The sequence below is a fragment of the Macadamia integrifolia genome, unplaced genomic scaffold (genome assembly GCF_013358625.1).
Source record: "Macadamia integrifolia cultivar HAES 741 unplaced genomic scaffold, SCU_Mint_v3 scaffold2319, whole genome shotgun sequence".
Lineage (NCBI taxonomy): Eukaryota > Viridiplantae > Streptophyta > Magnoliopsida > Proteales > Proteaceae > Macadamia > Macadamia integrifolia.
In genome coordinates this window covers 10,730-19,008 of record NW_024868635.1, presented here as the reverse complement: position 1 = coordinate 19,008, position 8,279 = coordinate 10,730, and the positions used below count along the sequence as shown (strand labels likewise).

At 37.4% G+C, this 8,279-nt stretch overlaps 1 pseudogene; it reads right to left on the bottom strand.

Moving 5' to 3' along the window:
* Positions 1-740: 740 nt before the first annotated feature.
* Positions 741-1,748, bottom strand: LOC122066285 (annotated as a pseudogene).
* Between the last annotated feature and the right edge of the window lie 6,531 nt (positions 1,749-8,279).

The window sequence follows — 8,279 nt, the reverse complement described above, 5'->3', positions numbered from 1 at the left end:
GATATATAAATTAAATGAGACCTAATTAATTTATAAAAAAATGAAATTGATTAATTACATTAAATGAATGCATTTTTACTAATTTACCTAATCTAGTATAGGAGGATTAAACTAAACCTAAAGTTTAATTAAATTAATTATGAAACCTAATTGTACTAATTATGTTTACGTTAAGCTAATCTAAGATGAGTTAAACATTTTTCAAAATCCTAGTTAAGCTAATGAGAAGAGAATCTTTTAACTTATTAATCTAGTTAATTACCCTACATTAAATAACTAATTAGTTGATTGATTAAAATAAACAAACCACTAGAGGGGAAAAGATTGGAAATTACGCAAGCTTAATAAATTGAATTGAATGAAGAAACCAAATGCAGTGATTAAAAAAAAACTAAATTAACAAACCATAATTGAATAAACAACAATTGAAATGACTAATTAAGTAACTACATTACTTTAATCAATTAGTATTATATTAATCCGAGTGGGGGTTGGAGTAAAAAAGATATGAGATAGTATGAAAACCTAGATCCCCAATACGCACCTAATGCTACGAGCCGGTTTGAGGGGGGGCCAACCACGCCCATACTGACCTACGTCCTAGACTACGGCCCATAGACCCATTATCTGATTCAAAACCCTAATTTAATAGAAATTAGTGAAACCCTATGGTTATCATATGATTCAAAAATAATGAGCAAAACCCAATTGGTTTCAGCCATTGATCCTAAGGGGCTGGATTAGAGTGACCCTAGGACTCCCTTTTCGACCTTCTTGAGGTCATCGTACCTCATTTCCCTCTTCCTAGCTACCTCGCTTAAAGCTATTCTGATCAGTCGCTTTGCTATTCCTGCTCGTGGATAATTATACACAATCTCAGCAGCTTCTTGGTTTGTCATATGTTCCCAAATCCCATCTGATGCAAATATTAGGAACTTATCTTGAGGTCGGATTGGTCTTGAATATATGGATGGTTCAGCTGATAGAACAGGCTTCTGTAGCGGCTCTGAAAGCTGAAGCCGTGGGTATGATGGACCAATAGTGAACTCTGGTTTCTTCAAGTATGCATCCCCAATAGATCTAGAGACCTGGATGGCGCCTTTGACATGCCATACCCCATGCTTTAGGACAACAATATGTGAATCATCTGGATGCAAGGACTTGAGTTCCTGTCTAACCTCCTCCATGCTTGCATTATGATCACTCATCAATTGCTCTGCGACAATGTTATTTGACCTACCTAAACAACCCACTACAGCCCGAGAATCACCCAAGTTAGCCACATATAGTGTTCCTCTCCAGAAAACTCCAACCAAACAACAAAAACCCGTTGCAACAATTGAAGGCTTGATTTCCCATGTTTTACGGACAAGAGAAAGAAATCCTTCCTCTGTTGCAGAAAACGCATTCCTCAAAACATCATCAGAAACAGTTCCATTTTCTCAAGCAAGCCTCATCAGATGAACGAAGAGATGATCGCAGACGAAGCGTGAAGCTTCGAGACCGCCATGACCGTCATAAACCCAGACGAAAGGAGCATAAGGGCCTTTCTCAACCTGGCTCTGATCCTCAATGATCTCGTTAGCTTGGACTATGGCGATTGAGAACTCACCTAAATAATGGCGGTCGATGTGTCTGCACCACAAAAGCGGGTCGTCCGCTCCGTCCTCATCATCCTTGCTCATATGGGCGTACCGCCGGACCAAACGCAAGCATATCGCTGCAAGCCTTGCCAACCGTGAAAACATCCCTGATTTCCTCCAAAGAGAAACCCTAAAAAGCTTCGGAGATGGCCGGAAAGTATAATTACACCTTCCTACGGAGAATTCATGAAAAGATGGATCATTGGAAAGCAAGAAACGACCATAGATTGTCTTCAAGAAAGAGAATAAAATGGTGAAGAACAGATCCCTCTGCGAAGACTTTAACGAGAAATTTGAGAAGAAAAAGAACGGTGAATTAGGTTAGAGAGTGATTGGTGAGGAGATTTGGTTGAGAGAGAGAGAGAGAGAGAGAGAGAGAGAGAGAGAGAGAGAGAGAGAGAGAGAGAGAGAAAGAAAGAACAAGAAGAAGAAAGGAAGGAGGCGGCCAGTTTGTTTGGAGAAGAAAAAGAAGAGTAGAGATGGGGATTAGGCTAGGGCTGAGATCCTAATCTAAGGGTCTAGATTAAATGAACAAAAAACAATTTAAGAAAAAATTAAACCAAATCAAATCTACTTAAGTAAACATGTTAAAAAAAAAATCAATTAAACCTAATTAATCTAAAAGAATCAATTAAACCTAAATACCTTTAATTGGACTGGAATAAATCAATTCACATCTAATAAACCGTATTGAACCAAATTGAAACTAATTAAACATAATTAATCTAAATAAATCAATTACTAATAAATTAGAAACTAATCTATTAAATTAGATAAACTAGTTTCTAATTTGCAATTAGGAGAATAAAAATACCTTAAACCCGACTTTAATCAAGAAACAAGGAGAGATAACCCTTGTGCTTCAAGCCCAAAATCGAATCGAACCGGACTAGGTCTCCCGACTCAAGAAAGGATTACACATTCAAAATTTTATACTTGGATCATTTATTTAGAGAGAGAGAATTAGCAAAAACCTTCATGGGGCCATATTCCTTCTCCCAAATTTTCTCCTCCCCTTTTTGGAAGAAATGAAGGGCTATACTTATTGCCTTGGGACTTGAGACAATTCTCTTTTATTTCCAATGTGGGACTAAAAAACTAGGGAGAATTGTTGCTTTTGGACAAAGGGGTTTGGGCACCACGTGGCACTCCCTGGTTGCTCGGAATGGAATCTGATACCGAACTTTGGAGTCAACTTTCAGGGGTCATATCTTTCAAACCGTTAGTCAGAATTCAACGTGTAAATGTCGTTGAAAAGCTCAATCCGAGCACTATCCAATGATGTGAGACACGATTGTGGTCTCAACCGGGAACCTTTATGAAAATATGCATAAATTAGTAACCCGGATCATATAGTGAAAGAGAGAATCGGGTGTCGATTCGTATAGTTCTCGCATCAAAATGTAATGTCCGACTTAAGAGGACAAACGACAATAATCCACAACATCAAATTCCAATTTTTGAAAACATTTTCTCTTGAAAGTTTATTGGGGAAAAATTATCATTTTCTACTCTAAGCTTAAAAATTCTCTAAGTATAAAATGTCCAACATGTAATTCTTCATATTGTTATCATTGTTGGGGGGTAAAAAAATTTGGTGTCTACAATATTTATCATGAAACATATATGTACTTAGAATTTTAAGCCAAAAGTGAACTTAGGAAAATTATCTTGTACCACCCCTATTTTTAAAATTTATCTAAGAAACCACCCAAAAAATAAAAAATGATAAGAATACACCCTTGTTTATAAAAATAATTACTCTTAAATCCATTCTGTTAGCTCACAAGGGTCAAATGAAGACGTGTCATGTTTGAAAATTTTTAAATAACAAGTTTATCCTTTAATTATTTTACCCTGTTGACTAAGAAACCCATCTCCTTTTCATTTCATTAGCTTCTAGTCTCGGTTGAACAGAACAAAAACGCAGGCAACCCCTACTCCGCTCTTCTTCTCCGTCTATGTCTCTGCAACCTTTATGGTTCGTGAAGAAGATATCAGCTTGGCGCCATTCCCTACAACATTAGTGGCCGATGATGATACGCTGATTGCTTACAAAGCCCTCCAACAATATGATTTCCCAGTGGGGATTGTCCCAAAATCGATTGTCGACTATGATTTTGACAAATCTACTAGGAAGTTTTCAGCTTATTTGAATGGTAGCTGCAGCTTCTCTCTGTTAAAAATGAAAACGAAGACGAACTCCTGTTTTGAGTTCCCATAACTACCAAGACACAATGGTCTCAAAAAAGTTCAATCCGTCCAACTCCATAACGAACCTCAAAATCTCCGCCTTCTCCGGCGGCGGTGCCGGTTTCTCTATTTTCTTCTCTATCAACCCTTCAGTCGCATCAAAACCCACTTTAGATAAGCTTTTGATCCCTTACTTCCCTCCTGAGTTGGAGAAAAAGTAAGAGAAGAACCCAATGAGACCCAATGTCTCCATAGCAATGGCGTCAAAGGGACTGAAAATCCAAATCATTGCTGTAATTGAAGCTTTTCTTGGAGATTTGAAGAATCGATTGGAACTGAGAGAGAGAGAGAGAGAGAGAGAGAGAGAGAGAGAAGAAAGATCTGGAATGGCTTTGAGGCTTTTTGAATTTAGAAAGAAAAGGAAGAGAATTGTTTTTGCGCAAGGAATGAATAAGATTGCTTGGAATCTTTTAAGTCAAAACCGATCATGTATTGAATGACTCCGTTCACTACAAGGGTTGGAACGGGTGGTGGTGGCAGTTGCAGTGGTGATGTTGGTGGTAGTAACGCGGTGGTTGTGGTTGGAGTTGGGGTTAGGTTTTGTGGAGAAGAGGAGGAAGCAGCCATGGATGGTGGTGGTGGGGTGGAGGGAATGGTGGTGATGGGGCCTGATGAGGGTTCACTGAAGAACGCCATTAACATCTCTACCAAAGAAAAAAAAATCCCATTAACGCAGCATTTTCTCAGAGTTGCAACAATTACAAGCAAAGAGAGATGTTATGCATAACAGGGTCAAAAGTGTCTTTTCCACTCCAAAACTAACGGTGTTAGACTTTAGGGGTATGATTGATATTTTCAAAAATTCAGGGTGGTTTTTCAAATAAATTTAAAAATAGGAGTGATACAAGATAATTTTCCATGAACTTAAAAGACCCTCTTCATAATTGGTTGAAATAAATTTTTGGGTAAAGAAACCTATAAGGAGTATCCAAATAAAGGATTCAGTAATTAAACATGCGGATACAGAAAAAATACGTGTATTTACTAACTATGGTTGTTAGTGGTTTGTTTCCAATCCTTCATTCTTCATTATTAGTTATAACTGTCTCGAGTCTTGACTATTGATGCCACATAAGTTCATTTCCTCCTTTGGTCTTTTATGCATTTTTTTTTATCTTGTCTTGCTTTCCTTTATTGTACCAGTTAATTCCTTATATTGGTCATTTTTGTTATGATCGACTAGCTCTTTGTGTGTATACTCGTGATCGATGTACTTGACCCAAAATAGGGTACAAACAACTTGGATGCAACGATGAAAACTTTTTGGAAAATTATCTTGTACCACCCCTATTTTTAAAATTTATTTGAGATACCACCCTCAAAAGTCAAATATAGCAAACGTACCCCTAAAGTTTAACACCGTTAGTTTACAAAAGCAATTTACCTTTTTGACCCTTGAACAAAATACGAATAAAGTATAGAGTATGATGATTTTGATTGAACCCTAGAAAGAAGCCTCTGTTTCGCTTCTTCTCAAAGAGGCGACGGCCAGGAGTCTAACACTTGAGGGCTAGCGATTGCAGGAAACCAACCATTGACGGCCAGCGATTGCAGGCAACGGCCAACGATTGCAGGTGATGGCCAGTGATTGCAGGCGGCGGCCATTGACAGCCAGCGATTGCAGCAACCAACAGTTTGAAGATCATTGTGCGATCATTGAAGGAGGAGCAACCATTAACCAAAGGGGTTTAGGGAGGAGCAACCACCACCATCAACGTTGAAGTAACAGTGGCCAAATGTGGTATTGAAAGCTCTCTGTTAAATTTTTGGATTTTTATTTTAAATTGAAGAAAATAAGAAAATATGGGCAGCATATTTTTCCTTCTCTGCTGCGCACCATTACCAAGTTTATTATCTGAGATACCATGAGGGTGGCAAGTTCACCTTCCTCTTGTAATTGAACTCTATAGCACTAAATGTTTCAGGGCCCTAGAAGGAAGTCCACTGCCCTTTACATTTTCTCACATCTTCAATACCAACCCCTTATCATGTAATTAGGATTTCATTATCTGGGATACCATTATCAGGTTCTTCTTTTGTTTCCCCAATTTAAGATACCGCCATTAATTTTGTTGCTCTAATGGAATTGTTTTTGCAGGTGAAATATGTCATCATCAAGGAGTGTTAATGACACCAACAACGCCCTAGGTCGTCTAAAATATCGGAGCTTAAGGTGTGGATGTTAGAAATGGGCATCAGTGAGAATTTCTAAATCCGTTCGGAACACGAACAAACTATATTATTGTTGCCCAGAGTTCCCAGAAGGAGGTTGTGTATTTTTCTGTTGGTGTGAACCTGTGGATGCACTAATTGGATGTAATGTGATTAGAAAAACCCTCCAACAATTGTAGATGCTGGTAATGTTCAGATGGAGCAGATGATGGAAGAGTTCAAAAAACTTACTGAAGAGATCCGCAGTGTGAAGAATACTCTGAATTTTATGAGTCATGTTGTAATAGCTTTATCAATGATGATTGTTGTGTATTTGTATGGATAAGCTAATATGACAAAATCTTATGAAATCCTTTTTAATGAAATGAGGTTATTTGGATCTAATGATTTTTCAAGTGTATGCTTTCTAATCCACTCAAAGCTTACCTATCAAATGGCAATAAAATCTCAGGAAAAAAAGAGGGGGGGGGGTGTGCTAAATAACATTACAACCTATCAACTTCCATTCAACCTCATAATAATAGGTCCACCTTCATGCATAAGAACGTAAAAAACACACTCAAACTATCCTAACACAACACATCCACCTTCACACATCAAGACCTAAAAAACCCATTCACATGAATATTCCAACAATTCCAACTTCAAACAAAATGATGGTAACTCATTGTTCCATCAAGACTTAAAAATACAAGTACTTTCTTACACATCCACACAAAGTATTAAATAGGTTCCAAATAAGACCCACTAAGACTTAAAAACTACAAATTCTTTCACATCCATAGAAGGATGATATTACAGTCCAAAGTATCACCACCACCAAAAATGACAAATTACATCAGCACTTAATTTTTCTTCTACTATCTTCTTTCTTAATAGCTCTCTTTGCTGCCATCAATGTTGCTTTCTTAGCCATTATCTCCCTTTTCTTTCTTTAACACTAGGTTGACTTCCTGTTGTTGTAGCTTGTGATCTGGTTACCATCTGCGAATTGAAATCTCCACCTAGGTCAACATTAGAATTCTTTCTCTACATATGAAGAAATCATATACATAAACATCCACATGAATTAGTTTCCCTCCAAACCATAAGATAATAATTAAAGTGAACAAAATCAAAACACTAAATTGGGCTTTAATAAGTATTTAAATTCCTTACCTTCAAACCACCTCTTGGTCTGGATTGTTGCTTCTCTTGTTGATCTACATCTCTCTGGCAAGTCCTCTTATTATGTCCTTTTCTTTTGTATTTCTCACACTGAACCATATAACTTTTCTTTCTAAGATCTCCATGTGCATCCTCACCAAGTTCTCTTTTCATGTTTTTTTTAGGTCTACCTGGTAATCTCTTCAATGGTGGATGCTGTCATACTTCATTGGCATCACTCAAGTAGTCCACATTTTCCAGATCTAGAATAGGATGAATCATCTCTCTATGTGACAATCAATATTTTTTTACAGTGTAAAATGGGTCACAATAGGATTCAACATCACCTCTTATGAACCTGATGGCTGATGCAGCATGCCTGCAAGGGATTCCTATTCCATCCCATTCCTTGCAACAACATGTCTTGTTCATCAGATGCACAACCATTCTGGACCTCCCATCTATGACCTCAAACTCTTCTGTTCCTGATGGAATTGCATTACAAAATCTTGATTCATCAATGATCATGTCTAATTTCTTCCTTACATTAGGAGTTACCCTGCCCTCCATAGTTGCTGCTTTCTTGTATCTTTTATCTAGACTTCTCATCAACTTACATCTAAGTTCATCAATTAATGTCAAGATAGGCTTACTTCTTAGCTCTCTGATCTAGTTCTTGAAAGACTCTGTCATATTGTTTGTGACATGATCACTCTTCGCTCTTTTATCAAATGCATGCCTAGACCACATCGAGGGATGATTGTTATTCACCAACCAATCATAAGCTGCCTTGTTCAACCCCTTAATTCTATCCATTGTCTTGTTGAAGATGAACTCATTGGATGCTTTACATGCAACCCAGAATTGGGTCTTCAATAACAAGCCTGGGAAGGATGCCTTAAAATTATTGTACAAATGTTTGCAACAATTTCTGTGATGTGTACTTGGAAATATTCCGGATATAGCATCTGCAAGACCCTACAGAAAACATACAAATGTCCATCATTATAATTGAAATCCAGTTAATACTATAGTAATAGTCAATAAATTGAAGAATCTCACCTT